A 21,798-nucleotide genomic window follows, 5' to 3' on the forward strand; every position below is an offset into this window, starting at 1 on the left:
ATGCGACTCATCTATACATTACATTTAATATGACAATTATCCAGAAAGATCATAGTAAATAAGACTGATGGTCTGTCAATAGTGAGAGAAGAAGGGGGTGGGGGATGGGGATTCCATCTCTATGTTGACAGCAGTGTCCTTGACATTTCCTCTGAGAGAGCGTGCCATCATCTCAAACGCACTCCGCATGTCCAAAACTGAACTCTTCATCTGCCCTTAAAAAACTCTTCCTCCTCCAGTTTCCACCATCTGAGAGTAAACTGCCCCTCTGTTCCTGCTCTTTCTCCCACTCAGTCCTGAGCCTTGGTCATCCTGAATGACTCCTCCCACTCACCAAACTGCACCCAAACCATCACCAGACCTGTCTACTCTATCTCCCCAGTGCATTTCCCATCTCTCACTTTCTCTCTGTCTCCACTGCCCTGACCTGGTCTACATCTTTCTGAGGCTGCCATTTCTTTTCAAAGGTGCCCCTGCTATAGCTTCTTGTCAGAATATCCTGTGAGGGAAACAAGAATTACGTCATACCTCTGATTAAAAAGTTCAATGACTTCTATTGTAGGCTTTATAGTCCACAAAATTCTTTTAGTTCAAAATGGCATAGTCCCGGCCACCTCTTAAATCTTATAATATACTCCCCCTCATCCTCATTCCTGGCGTGATGGAGTCAAGTCCTTACTTGCATCACACCTCCCCTCTTAACCATTCCTCTTATGTGCACTTCTCACCTGTTTAATTTATACTCGGCCTTCAAGTCTCGGGCAAATATCACTTTTTCAGAAACATTTTTCTACCTTCTACTCTAAATTAGCAACCTCTTCATTCTCTTACTGGTCTTACAATTATTATTCATCTTGAGGCTGATCACAATTTGCATTTATTTATTTATACATTTGTATGATTATTTGCTAAATTCTCTATTTCCCACTAGACTATGAATCACACGAGGTCAGAGAGCATCCCTATTTTGGCCACAATATTGAATAAGACATGCCTTGCACAGAATGAAAATTTTCAACATTTGCATAATGAATAAATTCCTTCAGAAAACATTTATCACATCATGTTTTGGATGTTGGAATAAGTTCTGGAACTGTATCTAAGAACACATGTTCTTTTCTGGGAGACACAATCAGATCATCATCCTAATAGCAATAATTAGCATTCTGTGGATTCATGATGGGTTATATATCGTCAAAATTCATCTTCACAACAATGCTACGAAGTTGGTACAGTTGTGTTTTTATCCCCACTTCCCATATGAAGAAACTGACTCAGCAAGGTCAAGCAGTCACCCAAGGTTACACAACCAATCAGTGGCAGAAGTTTAATACACGAGCTCTACTCCCTATAGAAGCAGAAAGGACATACTCGTCCTTGGGAAGTTGGGAAAAATTTCACTGAAAAGTAACAATTTCATCTGTGTCTTAAAGAATGGGTCGGAGGTTTCCAGACAGAAAAGGGGGTGAGGGTATGCCAGAAAGAAGGAAAAGCAGATGCATGTGTGTGAAGGGGACGGCATATTTGTGGTAGAGCCAAGGAGTTCAGAGGAGGTAAAGCGCTCAGTCACAGGGCAGAAAGAACAAGGAAAGGATGCAAAAGAAATAGGCTGGGATCAGATTAAGAAAGGCCTGCATTAAATCTAATCTGATCAAGGGAAAGCCAGTGATAGTTTTGGTCTAACAAAAATAAAAAGATTCCATGTACTTCCTGTGTCTTAAAAAGCTAAGTCTACAGATTCTACCACAGGAAAACAAAAGCTCCAGACTTATTAAAGCATATGGGTAATTAAAGTCAGATGTTAGAAATTCCTAATTAAAATAAACCCACAGCCCTCTTCCTACTCCATTCACTTGCTTGGACATATCAGTCCTAGATAAACAGGTACATGGTAGGGGTGGGTCCCCCTTGGCAAAGGAGAGCCACAGGGATCCAGAGTGTGATTTTGGACCGAGATCAGTGTGCGATGAGTATTCCCATTCAGAGAGGCAGCCCAGGGTAGGATGTCAGTGCTCCAGAAGGGTGAGAAGACATCCATGTAGGGGATGGGGATTCCATAGGGTCCATCCATAGGGGATGGGCATAAGGTGTCAGAGCCTGAGTATTTCCACAGATCACAGCCCAGTACAGGATATCATAGCTAAGGAGGGTAAGGACGACATCCATGAGGAAGGGTGTCTAGCACAGGGTGTCAAAGCCCAAGCAGAATGGTGAGGGCATCTGTGAGGGAAGGGTGGTTGGGTATGGGGAATTAGAGCCCAAGCTGGGTGAGGAGGAAGTCTAGGTATGAAGGTGGAAGGTGATTCAGTGTAGGGTGTCAGAGCCCAGGAGAGGTGAGGAATGTTTCTGTGTGGGAGAGTGGCCCAATGTAGGGTGTAAGAGTCCAGTTAGAATAAAGAAGGTACCTAGCATGAGGACTTAAAACCCAAATGGAATGAGGAAGATATCCCTGGGAGGGAAGGGGCAGGAGAGGTGACAGGAGTGAGTTAAATACACTGTATACTTAAGTGTATTTAGCATACATTAAGTATACTAAAAATAATGGTGCAGGGTTTTTACTGCCAGAGAATAGAATCATAAATATGGAAAGGAATCCTAATTGATTGGAATTGAAGAGTTCAACGTAAACTCAGGGATTTATAAAATTATCTATATGATAGAGAAATAAATATATAGTAGTCTCCCCTTATCCACAGGGGATATGTCCCAAGACCCCCAGGGAACTGCCTGAAACTGCAGTTAGTTGCAAACCATAGTGTGTATATATATATATATATATATATATATATATATATATATATATATACCATGTATTCTCCTGTCATAGATATGTATGATAAAGTTTAATTTATAAATCAGAGATTTCAGAGATTAACAATGATAACTAATAATAAAGTAGAACAATTATAACAATATGCTGTAATAAAAGTTCTGTGAATGTGGTGTCTCTCTTTCTCCCTCAAAACATCTTTCTGGGGGCACCTGGGTAGCTCAGTCGGTTAAGCGTCCAATTCCTGATCTCAGCTCAAGTCACTATCTCCCAGTTCGTGTGTTCGAGGCCCCAGTGTCAGGCTCCTCGCTGACAGTTTTGAAGCCTGCTTGGGATTTGCTCTGTGTGTGTGTTAAAATAAATAAATAAACTTAAAAAAAAAACTTTTTGTACTGGGGCACCTGGGAGGCTCAGTAGGTTGAATATACGACTCTTGATTTGGGCTCAGGTAGTAATCTCACAGTTCGTGATATTGATCCCTGCGTCAGGCTCTGTACTGACAGCATGGAGCCTGCTTGAGATTCTTCCTCTTTCTGCCCCCTCCCCATCATTTACATGTACATGCTCTCTCTCTCTCTCTCTCTCAAAATAAATAAACTTAAAAAAATATTTCTGTACTTTGCTCACTCTCCTTGTAATGATGTGATAAAATAAATGTGATGAGATGAAGGGAAGTGAATGACAGGCATTGTGACATGGTTGTTAGGTTACTATTGACATTTTGACAATATCAGAAGGAAGGTCATCCTCTTCCAGACTGCTGTTGGTTGAACCTGGTGACTGAAACCATGGAAAGGTTGCTTTCCATGCAGACATGGGGATGTTACTCTGCATCCACTGCAGACAAGGGGATGTTACTCTAGATGTCTGTGCTTGTGCATGTGTGGTGTGCGTGTTTACATACATTTTCTAGTTCTGTCCACTGCAAGGGCATGATAAGGGCAAGAGCCATATGCACACCTAGCACTCAGACCTTGGTTTCTAAAGACCTTTACCCACTGAAAAAAGAGCTTCTTTGAAGAAACAGAAGATTCCAAGGCTGGGAAAGAAAAAGTACAAGGTAAGAGTATAGTATTTTATTGTGTCTGAAAGCGAGAAAACATTCAAAAAATAATGGGGACTTGTCAAAAGCCACAAAAGCTAGGTTGGAGGGGCTCCCACCAGCCAAGTCAGAGATAATTTCAAGGTCAAAATAAATACAAAGTAACAGATAATAACCAATTAAATTAAGTACATTTGTAACAAATGTACCACTCTGGTGAGGGGTGTTGATGATGGAGGACATTATGCATGTGTGGGGGCAAGGGGTATATAGTAAATCTTTGTACCTTCCTTTCAGTTTTGCTGTGAACCTAAAACATTCTAAAAAATAATAATCTTAAAATAAATTAAATTAAATAGGAAATCATGAGCCCATATTTATAGAAATAATCCATTGAACAAATTGAAACTATGATGAGACCAGGGATTTCACATCTTCTCAAAATATCTTTTCTAGGTGGCTCAGTTGGTTAATCATCCCACTTCACTTCAGGTCATGATCTCATGGGTCGGTTTGTGGGTTTGAGCCCCGCGTCGGGCTCTGTGCTGACAGCTCAGAGCCTGGAGCCTGCTTTGGATTCTGTGTCTCCCTCTCTCTGCTCCTCCCCTGCTTGCACTCTGTCTGTCTCTCTCTCTCTCAAAAATAAACATTAAAAAAAGTTAAAGATAAGGAAATATTAGACAAACCTAAATAGAAGGACATTCTGTAAAATGATTGGCCTGCAATCTTCAAATGTGTCAGGATTAGTCAAGGAAAGGCTGAGGAGCTGCTCCAGAGGACAGAGACTAAAGAGACGTGACAACTAAATGCAATGTGATTTTGAGCTTCATCCTTTCACTATGAAGGATATTACTTAAATGTGATCTGGGGGTGAGATGGCAGTGAGGTATCAATGTTAATTTCCTAATTCTGAAGGTTGCACTGGGGTTATGCCCTTCTTGTAGAAAATTCACATGCAAGTATTCAGGGTGCTCGAGCATAATATCAGCAACATACTCAAAAATAGGTTCAGGAAAAACGAAGTTCTTTGTACTTACTGTAGATCCAACATTTCTGGGAGTTGATTTTTCTTCTAAATAAAGAAAAAAGCAAACAATAATATCACATTTCTATATCACTCAATTCTCCAGAATTTAGCTTGAACTCAAGCCATAGGTGGATCTTTGTCTTTTGAACTCCTGGCAATATATTACTTCCCTTAGCAACTCACTAAAAGTCACATTCATTCTCACTTACACAGTTCTTAACAAATTATACTTGGTTTTCAATCTTTCAGCCAATTATATATATTATATAACCATGGTTGAGGTTGATAGACCAAGATTACCAGAAGCGCACTAAAATTAAAATAAAATAAAATAAAATAAAATAAAATAAAATAAAATAATAAAATAAAATAAAATAAAATAAAATAAAATAAAGTGAGTGTATTTAGCTTGCTGTAGCAAAGGACAAGGTACCCCACAGGAACCACAGGAGTATCTCAGTAAGTGGGAGTTGAGAAAGGCTTTTAATTGAATTTGAGTTTCTGCTGGATGATTCTAAGGAGTTAAAAGAGCAGGGACAAATTCTGGATTGGAAGCCATCAAGAAGCAGGGGAAATTCAGTGATTGGGAATCCTAACATTTTTTGTCTAAGAAATGGAGGATTTCGGCAAGCCTAGAATCGTCGTTGGTAAAGAAGCAGCAATCATACACGTTAGTCAGAAGAGGGAGGTGTTTAGTCATTTCTGCGGTCATGTAGTGGCCTGTCTATGGCCTGTTCTTAGCAACGTCCATGTTCTATCGAGAACATTGTGGTCTGGTTGTCATCACGACTATTTTTCAATTTCTCACCAACAATGTAGGAGAGGGGCTCTTGGGTGGCTCAATCGGTCCAAACTCTGATCTCGGCTCAGGTCATGATCTCATAGTTCATGAGACTGAGCCCCACACTGGGCTCTGCACTGACAGTGTGGAGCCTGCTTGGGATTCTCTCTCTCTCCCTCTCTGCCCCTCCCCCACTCTACATGCTCTCTTTCTGTCTAGCTCTTTCTCAAAATAAATAAATAAACTAAAAAAAAAAAGTAGGGGATAAGTAGGCCTGTAAGAGGAAGACACTGTAAACAAAGTAATCACTGCAGGGAAGAAAACATGGAACTAAAAGAAGGAGGAGGAGGAGGAGGAGGAGGAGGAGGAGGAGGAGGAAGAGGAAGAGAGGAAGAGAAAGAAGGAGAGGGAAAAGGGGGAGGAGGAGGAGGGGAGAGGAAGAAAAGAAGCGGCAACAGCGGTAAACTGGCTGCTGATTCTAAGGCCTTACATACACCAAACGTTTTTAATTTTCAAAGCCACACAGCAAATTAACTAAGATTATTATCCCCATTTTGCAGATAAGAAAATTGAGGGATGGGGAGATTCATTTGCCCAGTGACACTCGGCTAGCAAATAGCAAATCCAGGGTCACTATATAACACACGTGATGGTGGGTTTATACGTCCATTAGCTAAATATTTACTGAAGCTACCATACACAAAGTATTATCTGGGTATTACAAGAAATAATACGATATAGCACCCTCTAAAAGATATCTGAAAACCTCTTCCAAACATTTGCCATTCTCATTAATCCCTCTTCCTCACCTCCGCCCCACAGTTTCAAAGGATATAATGTAGTCTCATATGTCATAATTGAAATACAGGATCAACAATGTATCTTGTTTGACTTTAACTTTGACTTTAACCTACCCACAACTCAGGCCTTCATCTCCTTTCATTCTTCTCTCTATGCTTACATTGTTTTCTTTTTTAAACTCTGTTACTCATGGACACTCCAAGAGGCATTTTTTATTTATATTTTTGGCTGTTTAGCACCTCGATTCCCTTTTGGGGAATTTCTTCTACCCAGTGGTGTGCTGATAAATGTTTAAACACTGGCTCTCCAGGGGGAGAAAAAATACATTTTTAAATAGTATTTTTCATAATAAAATGTTATTTTATTATAAATTTTTATTATAAATTTTATTCATAAACTAAATTTTACTATAAATTTTTACTCATTTAAAGAGCATGTAACCATCTATAAATAATAATAAAGAATATAATACCCTGCCTCTCCATTGTAAATTCCGTATGGCAATTAATTCTCCCAGAATGCTTTTGTCGTGTTTGTAACTCTAGTAGCCAAACTGCAGTTGCAGTTGATGACAGTGTAATTACAACTCAAATGCTGCTGGCTTTGTCATGTGTGTAATGAGTAAGGCAAAGGGAAACAACAAAGAGGTGTGCCAGAACTTTTCTGGTTCATCGATGACATAAGTTCTTTGCTGAATCTCATAACGGTGTTTGACTACCGGCAAAATAGTTCCTCAATTTTTTGAGCTCTTCCTAATGTAATGGCTGCAGCTGTGACACAATTTTAAATTTAATCTGCATTATTTCTCCATCATTTTCTCAAGTCTGAACAACCAACAAAACAATAAATCAAGTCCTATTTGGTAACATTTGTGAACTTGTATGGTACAAAACAGTCCCACCCCGGCCAATTTTGTAGCACATCAACGTATCATATTTCCACTCCACAGCCACAGTAGATGTAAATACCCTTAAGGACATAAAGAATAGTAAAATGTAGTAAAACAATTAGGAGGTGGTAAATTTTGAGTACTATTTTTGTTTTAATATAATTTATTTAATTGTAAGTTAAAATCATTTAATTTTAAATAATTATTGTTTTTAACAAGTGGCTTTTAAACTTCCTGAAAATTGAGCAGTTGGCTGTGATGGGCAGTACACGCCAGTCTAGCACACCGCTGCTTTTTCCCTACTGGTCATGGGCGGTCTTGGGTAGGACGGACCATCTTCCATGCTTCGTAAAGGAGACCAAAGGAAACAGGTCTCCCCTCCACCATAAGGAATCAAGGGACAGGCCTAGAAGCTAAGCTTGGCCCCTTATGTGCTTTCTCCCTGGCTCTGAATCTTGACTGACTCAGAAAATGAGGGAAGGAACAACTGGAGACCCATTGCCCATCATGACGGCAGTTGCTGACCAACCAGCACCTGCTATGGAACCGTGCTATGCTTCCCTTCCTACTGTCTGCAGGGCCCCTGGTTACTGCCTCTCTCAATACCTGTTCTTAAGCTTGTGATCCTCCCATGTTCCTTCTATAAGCTACATGTGGGATCTTTCTATTGCTCACATTCAATAAACCCAACAGTGACTGTGTGAGTTCTTAGAAGAATTAGCTGGATCTTCCCGTTTCTAAGTCTTGTAACTCGCATAGTCCTAACACCAGGTGAAGAACCTAAATATTTGCTAAAATGAATGTGTGAATGGATTTTATGAGTATGTGAATGTTCGGGTAACATACCTGATTATGTAGATCATATACAAACCCCTAACATAATTTGAAATAGTAAGATTACGTTCTGAGTTCCAGAGTTTAGGAATAAATGTTGTAGCACAAAGTTTCTGCATGTGGTAATTAGGTAGTAGTCCCTGTCCTTATCAGTGAGGGATATGTTCCACGATCCCCAGTGGATGCCTGAAACCACAGATAGTAACCAGCCCCATATATACTGTTTTATTCCTGTACATACACACCTCAGATAAAGTTTAATTTATAAATCAGGCCCACTGAGAAATTAACAATATCTAATAATAAAAGAAAACAAGTATAACAATACAGATCTTCCTCAGCTTACGATAGAGTTACGTCCTGATAAACCCATTGTAAGTTGAAAACATTGTAAGTCAAAAATGCTTTTAATACACCTAACCTACAGAACATCACAGCCTAGCCTCGCCAAGCTTAAACGTGCCCAGAACACTTACATGACCCTGGAGCTGGGTTCAATCATCTAACACAAAGCCTATTTTATAATAAAGTGTTGACTGTCTCAAGTGATTTCGTGAACACTGCACGGAAAAGGAAGAACGGAGTGGCTGGACGGGTACAGAACGCTTGTAAGTGTGTCCCTTAGGCTCGTGATGGCGTGGCCGACTGCGGCTGCCACTCCCGGCTTCACAGGAGAGTATGGTGCCGCCCAGCTAGCCCAAGGAAAAGACCCAAATTCAAAATTCAGAGTAGGGTTTCTACTGAATGTGTATCACTTTAGCACCATCCTAAAGTCAAGATGTTGTAAGTCTGTGGGCTGCAATAAAAGTTCTACGCGTGTGCTCATTCTTTCTCTTGCTCTTGCTCTCTGTCCATATCTCTCTCAAAATATCTTCCTTGCACTTTACTCACCCTTCTTCTTGTGACGATGTGAGAAGATAAAACGCCTAGGAGGCACCTCGACGCAGAGCTAGGCTACTATTGACCTTCCCACGATTCATCAGAAGGAGGATCACCTGCTTCCACACATCAGTAACTAAACTGCTGAAGCAAAACCACAGATAGGGGATTTCAAGTGTGTTTGTCAGTAGGTGTCTCTATATATTAGGACGTTGACAGTCCTGTTGATATTAATAATAATGACACTGCTGGTGGGGGGAGGTGGTGTTTGTCAAGGGTTTGGATATTTCTTGTGCCTACTTTATAGCCTCTCCACCTACCTTTCACTCCAGCCACTGAGGCAACGAGCTTCCTTCAGGTGAGCCCTGATAACTCATCACCTCAGCTCCACTGCATTCTCTGGGACTTCCCTGACATCTTGGTGAGGCACACCCACTCAGGCAAAATTTACAAGTGAGAGAACTAACAGACAAGTCTTAACCAATGGGGATTCAAAGCACCTAGGTAGTTCTTCCCCTCATTTGTCCCTCCAAGAGAAAATTCTGAGGAATATTCATTCTGCATGGCTTTTCCGAGGGTCCCAGCAAGACTGAGCCCCGGTTGCCCAAGGTGGTGACAGAATGAATAACATACTCTTGTACTGGTTTTCTCTCCTTCTCTATTTGTCTCAGTTACCTACGCCTGTCCCCTGGGATTGTGTCCCAAATAACTACCTTGTCTGAGGCTCAGATTTTTGAGGAAGGCCAGACTAAGATGATAACTCTGAAAAATACTTTTTTAAAGGAAAGAGCGAGTCAGCATTTTTCTCTTCAACTCTTCCTAACATCTCAGTTATTCACAACTTTTCCTGAGTTGATTTGAAATTACAAACGCAGTCGTCAGAATTCAACAGTAGGTATGTGGTAAAGGCTACATTGTGTCCCTCCAAAATTTAGATGTCAACGCCTCTACTCCCACAACCTTGGGATGTGACCATATTTGGAGTGAGGGCCTTTAAAAAGACGATTAAGTTAAAATGAGGCCACAGTCTGAACCCTCATTCAGTTTAGTGTCCCTATAAGTGAGGACAGAGCGAGAAGCTAGTCATCTGAAAACCAAAGAAAAAGGCTTCAGAAGAAACCAAAACCTTCCAACACCTTGATCTTAGACTTCCAGCCCCCAGACTGTGAAAATAAATACATTTCTGTTGTTTAAGCCACTCATCCTTTGCTATTTTTTTATGGTAGTCATAGCAAACAAATTCAATATATTATCAGAAAATAGTACTTTTTCTCCCTTTACTAGTATAGGATCTACTTACCAATCCATCAAGAGAGAATTCTTTTAGAAAGGTACAGGGATTTAATATTCATAATGATACTTTTGAGTCATTGACAAAATGTAAAGTTATTTCTAGGATTCTTTCTATATGACACCAATATATTTTCTAAGGTTTTGGAGTTAAATGATACAAAATTTCTCTTACCTGGGACTACAGCTCATCAGAAGAGAGACATTTCCATATATTGCTGTATAAAAAGTGTATCTCTACCATGGCAGACTTTTCTAGCTTTCAGGTTTGGAAGGAGCATTCTTTTCTCAGGTAGCCATAGAGAGAAGCATGACTGGACATTATACAAAATGTTGACAAAACCTGGAAATGTTCACAGATGGTGGAAGGTATTTCAGCTTGTGGAATAAAGAGTAAGGGTGAAGTACATTGAGTTGCTTTCTGTATTGATTTAATGCCTTGTTACTTTATCTGGATCATGGAGAGTTCCCAGAACACTCTGTTTTCCTCTTTACTTTTCCTTTGATCCATACTAACCAATTATGCACGTGGAAGGGCCATTGTTACTCCAACAGCAAGGAGAGAGGCCTGGAAAAGATGAGGAAACAGGTGAGGCCAATAGGCTAAGGGCTGTGAGCGCAGCCAAAATGAATGAAAGGCAAAATGAATGAAAGGCCTTCCTCTGAGGGGGCAAAAATTACTTCAATTCTTTCTCTCATAACTCGCCATTAAAATTCAGCATAAATGGATCATTGGAAGATATTAAAGAGCCATGATTAATATCAAATGCAGAAATTTTATCTAAAACTGTAAGGAGGTTAGGAGACAGAAAAACAAACATCCATAATCATGCAACTGCTTCTTGGTATCAACACATCACTGGTCACATTTTTCAAAACACCAGCCTCAAATTCCTGCAGGAGTCACAATATATGTTTACTACAAAAAAAAAAAAAAAAAAAAAAAAAAAAAAAAAAATGGAAGGAAAGACAGAAAAAAAAAAAAAGAAATATTTCTAAGTTTGAGTGCCTTAGCAAAACTGATTTAATCAAATGAAGTTGTCTACCACAGAAACATACTACTGTGGAATTCTGTGCTAATGGGCAGAGAGAAAGGCGACTTCAGCAGAAATTATATGACAATAGTCCATAGAAGCACACTTCACCTGGAAAGCATACGTTGAAGGTCCAGAAACCCAGTGTCTATGTAATCCCAAAAAGGACAGTCACAAAAGGCTTACTACTTCTCCAAAGGGATTGTTGAACTTTTTACCTCTTCCAGAATGAAGACTGAAAGGTCTTTTGATATCCCACTACCTAATTTGTTTGATGTGTTTATGAAAATTTGGGTGAGTGCATTCTTTAAAGAGCATATGAAAATGGAAGTTACTCTGGGCTCCACTGGTTTGGACCATGTGTAATATGAAATAATTACCTAATTTATTCCCAGAACAGTAATGAAATTACCAGTTAGTGATCAGTCAGGTACTGGATCACTTTCATTGGTCATCAATTTTTAATCTCAGTTGAGAGATTTACTCAAATGACATATTTAATTAACACAGATAAAGAAGAAATAAGCCACCCACCAAAAAAAAAGAGGTGGCCACTGGGGGTTATGTAAATCTCTAAGATGATGGAAGGAAAGTAACCTCGTGCTGAGTTCAGTAATAACCAGCCTTCATATCTGAGCTTCAAAGAATACTCTGAAATACGGACGTGTTCCTTCTTACCACAATCCGTGCTTTTTATTCTGCCAGTGAGCAGACCATTTCTTTCCTTTATCCTTTCTTGCTTTCATGCTTTCTTCCTTGAATTCTGAAGTAGCATAAGCCCGGGGCCCTACTTTATGTTATAGACAGTCTGTCAGGAGGACAGAGTCCATAGAACTGCAAGGAAACTCAGAGGCCTGCATCTGAAGCAATAAACAGATGCTTTGGGAAGAGGTAAGAAACGCCTGTCTGGAAAGTTCAGATACATATTCCAACTAACTAACACTAAAAAGGGACCAGGGTCTGTACAGTAAAAAGTTCTGGAATGGGCGGTGTATAGTAATAAATAGCAATGTAACACACAAGCAGTGCTTTAACAGGTTTTAACTTAAAACCTCAGACTCTCATTATATCAGTACAGAACAAGAAAAAGAAACACTAATACAATTTCCCTACAGAGAAGTATACACAAGTTTTGGATAATCTATGACAGCAACCCAGCAATGTATTTGCTACTATTGCTCTCAGAGAAGGTAGAGGTGCCTTTCCCGGCAGCTCTTGGATTTGTGAGTGTTTGTGGCCTGGTGGAAACAAAGAATTTAGACAAACGTGCTGCCCACTCATTAGCATGTGGTTTTGGCAAGTTGCTTAACCTCTCTGAGAAGTAGTTTTTGTCATCCATAAAGTGTGAAGAATAATTAATAATATCCACTAGAGCTATTTCCAAGGGGCTAACCACATTTGCAATTTGTTCTGAAATAAAGTAAAAAATGCACTTAACGCACAGAACTTAGGAAATACTTGATAAATGTTCACTTCCATCTTTTCTTTTTCCTGCCACCACATCAAGTTCCCTGTGGATAGTCATTCATGGCGTAACAAATAAAGGCGATGGGTTCATTGACAACTACTTACGCAAGAGTGGTCAAACAGTTGGACGATTTGACTGTATGCCACCATGGGGCAGATGAGTCCCCTGAGGCTCAGCCACACCCAGGCTAGCATCCCCAAAAGAATGTTAGATCTGGAACCCCTTTCAAGGCAAAATTACCCCCAAATAATTGAGAAGTTCTGACCCCCATTCCTTCTTTTTTCAGACTAGAGTGACAAGATAGACCTTAATGGCAGAGTGTAGGAAAATACACAGGAAAAACAGAGACAGGCACTAACTTTCCTGCTCTGATGCAACTCTTTTGGTTGTGACTTAACATCTTTAAATATCTCGTTCGGTACTATAACACATCTTTCCAGATCATTAAGTGATTCTTCTTGGGAACACCAGATTATTGCATAACAAGGCATTATTTTTACGTGCTTCCACACAAAATGGGAAGCAGGAAGGGGGAAAGATTCTGAAGACAGGTTTGGAGCACAATTAGACACATACTACAGTCTCCAGCTCTATCTCTGCAGCAAACTTGAATGGCTAAGTTTCCACATTTGTAGGGAAACAAATACTCTATGACCGCAGGCTTATGCTGTTCTTGTAATGGTTTCATCAAAGTCTTCAACCCCTCCTGAAGGCTTGAGAGGATTATGAGTTTCATGACAGACACACATAGCAGAGGGGTAGCCTGTAGAAACCAAGAACTCAGGAGCAGCGGGGATTGTGACCTTGAGTAAATACTTACTACTTTACACGGTTTATTTCCACATGTAAAGGCCAGAGCTCCAAACTTCAATAGGAGTTAATGAAGACGAGTTGGGTATCACTTGCTCAGCTCTCTCTAACCGTCTCCACCTTTTTCTTTAGTCTCACTCCCTCTTTCTACTCCCCATCCCTCTTTCCCTCCCTCCTATGATGAGGTTGAGACTATATTAAAAGGGTCAAAAGAACAGAAACTCTACGTTTCAAGACTGATAACCCTATTCAGACCCTCCCAGCCTCTGTACTCTCCATGGACCTTATGTGAAGGATAGACTGGGAACAATGTGTAGCTCAGAGGATAACATGATTATCTTTACACATTAGGTCAAGTTATAGAAACTAGACCATCCCTAGAGAAAATACTAAAGCATAGACCTACTAAGATTAAAAGGAATGTCAATTTGTTTGAACGATGGCTATTAACTGAAGAATGTGAACTTGCTTAAATTTTGGCCAGCACAATAAATTGAACAGAAAGGAATAGAGTTTAAAAATTTAAAAAACCCCAGCAGAATGAATTTACACTTGAGCAGAGATTTCTTTATGAAGCTTATCTAAAATCAGGGTAAGTATTCTCATTTACAGACAGCCACCATACCTGCGGCTCCTCTTTTGCAAGTCAACATTTTCCCAGGAAGAAGTAGGTTGGTTGAAGCAGGAGGTAAAATGCAGGGGTTGGCGAAGTTTTCCATAAAGTTCCAGATGTAAATATCTTGGGTTTTGCAGGTCACACATATGGTATCTGGCCTCTGTAGCAACTAGTCCCCCCTACCATTATAGCTTGGAAGAAGCCATAGACAGTATGTCAACAAATGGGTGTGGTCTTGCTCCAATAAAACTTTAGCTATGAACCCTGAAGTTTAAGTCTTAGAGTTTCCACATGGCATAAGATATTAGTCTTCCTTGAATGTTTTTTAATCAGTTAAAAATGTTTTGTATGGCTCATGGGCCACACAAAAACAGGAACTGGCCCATGGTTGGTATTTGCCAACCCCAGCATACATCAAGGACTATGAGTAGTCATATAGGCAGAAGTATTAGTCTGAATTGGATAAATCAGGAAAACCATTTTTTTTTGTATTAACTTCTTATGAGGAGAAAAGGTCATACACATGAAAATAAGTTCAAAATATTATGTATTATACATAATATTATACAACATAGTAGTTGTTGGTGATATTTATGTAGAAACTGCCACATAAGTAAGTTTACCACATAAAGCCCAGAAGGACACAAATAGGCATAGATTGCCAAAAAGTACAAAGATAGTAAATGTGCAAATACATAGGTCGAGATTGAGTTATGAATTTGTCTCCGATATCATTGGAAGCCAATGTGAAAGGGAAACATTCAATTCAATTCAATTTAATTCAATTCAACAAATATTTATTTTGTTAGTTTCTCCTATGAGCCAACCATTGTTCTAGGTGCTAGGAATATGAGAGTTAAAACAGAACAAAGTCTTGGCTGTCATGACACAAAATAGTCAGTTATGAGATTCTCTTGATAATAAGAGAAAATAGCAAGTCTTTAAGGGAAGTGAAGCCTTCCTACATGTATAGTATTGAAAATAATTTTACTTTAGGCTTTCCATAGGCAACCCTGCTATGCTATGAAGACTTTTGTCTTAATGACATGTTTACGAAAGTGCAATATTAAATTTTTTCTTGCATCCTTCAGTGAAGGATAGGACTGAGGGTAGGACACCAAAGCTTGCGTCCATAAAAGTAACCCTGCAGTCAGCCAACACAGCCTAGTGCCAGCGTATAATTTTTAGCTGATCTAGTTTAATCGAAGAATAGGACACGGATTACTAGATAGAAACTACATCTCAAAATCTGCCTCAGAATAACCTTGGAAGCATCTGAAATATTGTGGATGTTTGGACTGCACTAGTGAATCAGAATCTCTGAAAGAGGGCCTAGTAATCTGCATTTTGAAAGAGCTCCTTGAGGTTTTCTTTTACACCCCAAATTTTGAGAAACTTTAACTTTCAGTAGGAGGTTTTAAACTGTTTTCATTCTTCATGGGTTGGGAAATCAATTTGGGGAACGGCATTTTTTATGCAAGAGACTAAAATAAAATAGAAAGAATACTAAATGTTAATAGTGGATTGCACTTTATTTAAATACGTATTTAAATAATACAGATGGTAAGCATAAGCATATTTTTCAGACATTTTTATTTTTATGTTTACATGTAGTACAAGTCATACATACATATCTTTACTCTGGGCTTCACATGAAAAATTCACATGAAAATATGAAAATTCACATGAAAATATCAGTCTTCTCTGATCTGAGAACCAAAAGCAAACAGTTGTGTGTAGCATCTCAGGCAAGAATCTAAAGGGCATGTATTGTGTGCTTTTCAAATTAAAGTAGGAGACACTGGGTTAAAATTCTTTGGATGGATGTGTTTAAATAAGAACACTGACTGGAAGATGACAGTGAGAGAGATAATGGTGTTTTATAATGATGGTAATCGAAGAGGAGGAAATTGGATCTAATGATCTCATAATAAAGTATTGGGCTTCTTAAATTTTAGTGTGTATCATCAAAGGTAACTATTTATTGCTAGTATCTATGCCAGAAGCACCTTATGCATATTTATATTATCATATATATCATATATATCTATATCTGCATCTATATATATATATATTTACATAATGTGCTTTTCTTCTAAGCATACACTAGTGAAGGAAAACATCAAATATCCTTTGTTTACCATGATGTTCATTCACGTTTTTAAAAATACATATTGTTGGAGGGGCTGAGCTGCCCCTGTGGATTAACATTCTTGGAAACCATGTACAAACTCATGACCACCCATAGAGGTCTTCTGGCCATAAAATAGCAACAAATTTCCCCAGGCCACTTTTGTATTCTCGATTTACTAGTTCATGTGAAACAATAATTCACCCCAATTTTATTTATGGTATTCGAGGATAATACTTAGAAAATGTCAGTGCATTGACTCTTTATGATTAACAGGCCTAAATTTAAGTTTCCATCCAAACCTATGTAGTCACCTCTCTACAAATTCATCCCCCCCCCCCCAAATTTATGATGCAAGTCCCATTATAGCAGGTGCTATTTCAGACAGAGCAGATGCTTCCGTCAGTTTCAGTATTTGTAATATGAATGCATTTGTAATATGAATGTGAGATATGCATTTCACAAAAAGCATATCTTTCAAAGACTCAGAGCAGAGAGTGACTTTAGTGTGGCAACAGATATTAAGTAAGTTCCAAAGTAAAACAACAAAGGCCATATTTCCTGTTTGAACAAAGCTTTGTGAACACAACTTCGTTAAGTATTAAACAGTCTTTATAACCTGGAACTTGTTCTTTAGAGCAAATGTTTTTAACACAGAATTCATAGAAGAGTTTCAGCGTGTTTGTGAACTCAGAAATGTCACGAATTTTCTATGTATTGATGTACAAATTTCTCTAGGGAGTGGATTCAGCTTTCAGCAGTTTCTCGAAGGCATCCATGGCAAACAAAAGCATCACAAAACAAACTTTCACTGCTTTAAAGCCAGTCTTTATTCTTTCATTCCATAATTTAAACTCTGGATCTTCTCCATCTGTCTTCAGATAAGACAGAGCACAGTTTTTTCCTTGTGTTTATATAATTTATTCTTGAAGGCTTTCATTAGGTAACACCCTGACATTCTCTTCTCCAAAAGAAAGACAAACAAGGCCTCACTGGGAAGAATAACAGTTGAGAGGAATGGTTTTAAAGGAAGTACAAAAGCCAAGGTCTAAGTCTCTTTAGAGATATTTATGTCCACATTGGAACACTAAAATAATATACAAAACTTGCTGATAAATAATGTGTTCCTTCTATAGTATTAGGTGGAATCATAATGGAATGTCAAGCCAGGTAAATCATAAGGAAACTACCTTGGCTAGGTCAACATTTCTCTCAAATAGTCGAGGTTAATATTAACATGGTTTCCTAGAAAATGATCCTCTCCTTACCATAAATCACACAACAAATGCACAACACAGGTCATTTTTGAAATATCTCTTAAAATCTGCAAACAAGGAAGTTTAAATACATAATATGTTGGTAAAAGATATAGGGCAAACTTTGTTAAATGGTGATATTCTGCACCTTTTATTCCTAGTAAAGCTGATCTTCCTTCATTAGGTTAAGACAAGTTCAGCACGCGATAACCTTTTGTGGATTTTAATTAAATAATTCCACGTTTGCAGGAGTAGGTCAGTTCTCTGAATTAGTACAAAACCAAAGTATTGTTTGTTCAATACAAGTTTTATCAGACATTTTCAAGGAAATGAAAAAATTTTTTTCATTAACACTAAACTTTGATTTCAATATACATGGCAACAGTTAGGAGTGATATTTTAGTTTGCTTATTCTTAAATCACATAAATTAATCAGTTATTCCTATATCATATCCCAAATTAATTCACTGCTTTCTATGTGCCAGACGCTGCCCTAAGTAGGTAATAGTTCCTAAGGGTTTGTAATGCTGAAAAATAACAGGAAGAATTTCTTAACCTAAACTTGGATAGAATGGATGGTAAGTAAGTAAACAATTTGGTCTTGAACAAGCATGGGCAGTGACTAGGAAATCTTGATACCACAATTCGGATGGCAAAAGTGAATTGTTTTAAACAATAACAACAACATCCCATGGGCTTATTAAGTGCCAGTTACTGAGAAATCAAAAGAGCTTACTTACTGTGTCTAAATTGCACAGAAACACCACAAAATGGATATTTGTAATAGGGCTCTGGGTCCCAAATGACAGAAACCCAACTTGTAACACCCAGTAAAATGAGAACGTAGTTAGAACTCTGAAATCACAGGCACCAGTTTCTAGAAGTGCTATCAAGTTCCTCACTGGGTCCATCATCTCTGTTCTCTTTGCAAGTCTCCCACATTCTTCTATTTTGGTCTATAAATGGATTTCCTCTGGTCCCTATGTATCTATGACAGAAAACAAGACTGCTAATAATTCTCAAGTTTTACATCCTAAATTTTAATTCCAAAGAAAGGCTATTCTTTCTGAGTTGCAATTCTAATATTCCTGGAAAGGGACACTATCAGCCAAGATTTATTCAGATGCCTAACACCACATCAACAGTGTTCAGTAGGTCATGTCTGAAATGTCAATCTTTTTTATTTTACTTTCTTTCATACACTTTCATCCTTCTCCCAGTTAGAGGAATCCAGAAGCTTTAGCATTTTTCTACAAGAAAAGTAAAAAGAAAAAATACAGGGGTGCCTGGGTGGCTCAGTTGGTTAAGTGTCCAACTTCGGCTCAGGTCATGATCTCACAGTTGGTGAGTTCGAGCCCCACATCAGGCTCTGTGCTGATAGCTCAGAGTCTGGAGCCTGCTTTGGATTCTGGGTCTCCTTCGCTCTCTGCCCCTCCCCCACTCACACTCTGTCTCTATCTCTCTCTCTCAAAAATAAATAAACTTTGAAAAAAAATTTTTTAAAGAAAAAATACACTGACATTCCTTTGTAGGTTTGGCTTAATTGTTGTTGGTTGGTTGGATTTTGTTTTGTTTTTTATGCTTCCTAACTAATTTCTTGAGACTCAAAAGGAAGTCCCCATGGGGCGCCTGGGTGGCTCAGTCGGTTGAGCGCCGACTTCGGCTCAGGTCACGATCTCGCGGTCCATGAGTTCGAGCCCTGCATCAGGCCCCTGTACTGACAGCTCAGAGCCCGGAGCCTGTTTCAGATTCTGTGTCTCCCTCTCTCTGACCCTCCCCCATTCATGCTCTGTCTCTCTCTGTCTCAAAAATAAATAAACGTTAAAAAAAAAAAATTAAAAAAAAGGAAGTCCCTGAAGAAAGTGGGCCAAAGAGTTTACATTACAAAGATTAAAACACCAACTCGTACACTTGGAATGGAGATGGTTGAGGGTTACCTGGGCTGAGAGAGAGAAAGAATAAAGGGAATGGTGGAGCCAAGACTTCAGAAGAAGACAGAATCTCCAGGCCAGAAGGATCACAGGGGAATTAGGGACGAGAGGGAAAAGTTAGCATGAAATTATGGCCAAGCATCATAAAGTGGCCAGCTCTAGGAAGCAGAGTCGAAGCCAAGATAATGACTTTCCTTGTGCTTACAGAAAAACCATGTCAGTGGTTGTCATCACTATTGGGTAGAGAATGGTTGTCAGTGTCAGCTGCCTCTACTTCAGCAACGTATTACCCAGCATATGGGCATCCATCTGTGCCCAAAACTCTGCAAAGCCTCTTGTGGGCACTATCTTCACCATCAGTCCAGGACACTCATAAGTACCCCAAAACAGAGCATAGGAAACTGGACTCCCCAAATACAGCAGTGGTAGAAAAGGGAAAGCCCTAGTACAGGTATCTGAGTGGGCTGAAGAGTGGGAAAACTCACCCTTATTTACCACTTTGGCAATTTCTAGGACAGTCACATACATGACAGGTAGGAAAGGGAAAATTTCAGAAAAAGTGCTGGCATGGTTGCAGGGCAGATGAAAACATAATAACATCCTAGGATATAGATATTCTCATTTGACATGTAAGGCAATGGATTCTTAAAGTTAAATACTTACCAGGGCCCCTGGATGGCTCAGTCGGTTAAGCATCTGACTTGGTGCTTAAGCATCAGGTCATGGTCTCACAGTTCGCGGGTTCCAGCCCCGTGTTGCGCTCTGTGCTGTCAGCACAGAGCCTGGAGCCTGCTTCGGATTCTACGTCTCCCTCTCCCTGTGTCCCTTTCCCACTTGCGCTCGCTCTCTCTCTCTAAAAATAAATACACATTTAAAAAAAATTTTTTTTAAGTTAAATACTTAAGCCAAGGTCACAGAGCTTGGAGATGCTGAGCCACAGTGCAGACTCAGCCATGACTCTGAAGCACAATGCAACAGTGCCTCACCATTCAGACCTTTGTGGTGGCTTTTTTAATAAATAAAAATGTGCAAGAGGTATTTGTGGACATTTTTGGAATCAAAATCCCAACTTCTGACACCAGAAGAATCATATAGCTATCAGAGCAGCCATGGAAACAGATGGTTCTAAGATAATGTGTACAGTATTGGGAGAAGGGATTTTTGGTTTTGGTTTTGGTTTTTGAAAACAATGTAGTTATCTCTATCCATTATTTCTCTAGGTCTCTATGTCTTCAACTCAGGTTGGGGTCTGAGGTTATTACTTGTGGGTGTTTTGTATATGTATATTTCCATCTTAATGAAAAATTAATATGTCCATAGTATGGATCATTTGGCCCACTTAAGTGATAATTTTCAAGGGACAGAGGGATCCAAAATCCATAGAAATCATAGGATTTTAATCCATAAGCATTATTAGGAACTTTTATTTTTTATTATTTTTTTTTAATGTTTATTTTTGAGAGAGAGAGACAGAGACAGAGACAGGGAGTGGAGGGGTGGGGGCACAGAGAGAAGGAGACACAGAATCTGAAGGAGGCTCCAGGCTCTGAGCTGTTAGCACAGAGCCCGACGTGGGGCTTGAACTCACAGACTGCGAGATCATGACCTGAGCCGAAGTCAGGCGCTCAACCGACTGAGCCACCCAGGCGCCCCAGCATTATTAGGAACTTTTAAAAATTCTTGAATAAAATTCATGGTAATTATAGAAAAAACAAGTGTGAACTATTACACTTCTAAATCACCACTTTAACAGTTTTGTAATGTATGTAGCCAGTCACACAAAGATTGGCTCTGTCTCATCCGTTTGTCTACTCTGTCTTATTCATTCGTGTCGCTAATGTCAGTCCCATCAGAGTCCATGTTGGGTAAGGAGTAGGAGTGGTGATGTGGGTTGGGCCAGCTCTAGCTCACTGGGCATGGACTGTGCAGCTCTTCCCAGCTTTAGGGGTGTTGGCTTGAAGTCAGCCATGGTGGGAATGTTTACACAATAGAAATCAGCATACACCACAACCCAATACTTTTTTTAATTTTCCTGAAAGCAAGGTGTTAAATATTTACCAGAAACTCCTGAATGGGAGCATTTGCCCACAGGACTGGGGTTAGGAAGACAAAGGGTGCAGAGGACAGACCCGCTATGCTACTGCAAGACCGATTTCCCTGTGAGTTAAACCAACAAGTAGTGTCTATAAAAACAGCAGGGATATTAACTTTTACAATGGTTTTTCATGAACAAAATTCT

Source organism: Panthera tigris, chromosome B1, assembly GCF_018350195.1.
Source record: "Panthera tigris isolate Pti1 chromosome B1, P.tigris_Pti1_mat1.1, whole genome shotgun sequence".
Classification (NCBI taxonomy): Eukaryota; Metazoa; Chordata; class Mammalia; order Carnivora; family Felidae; genus Panthera; species Panthera tigris.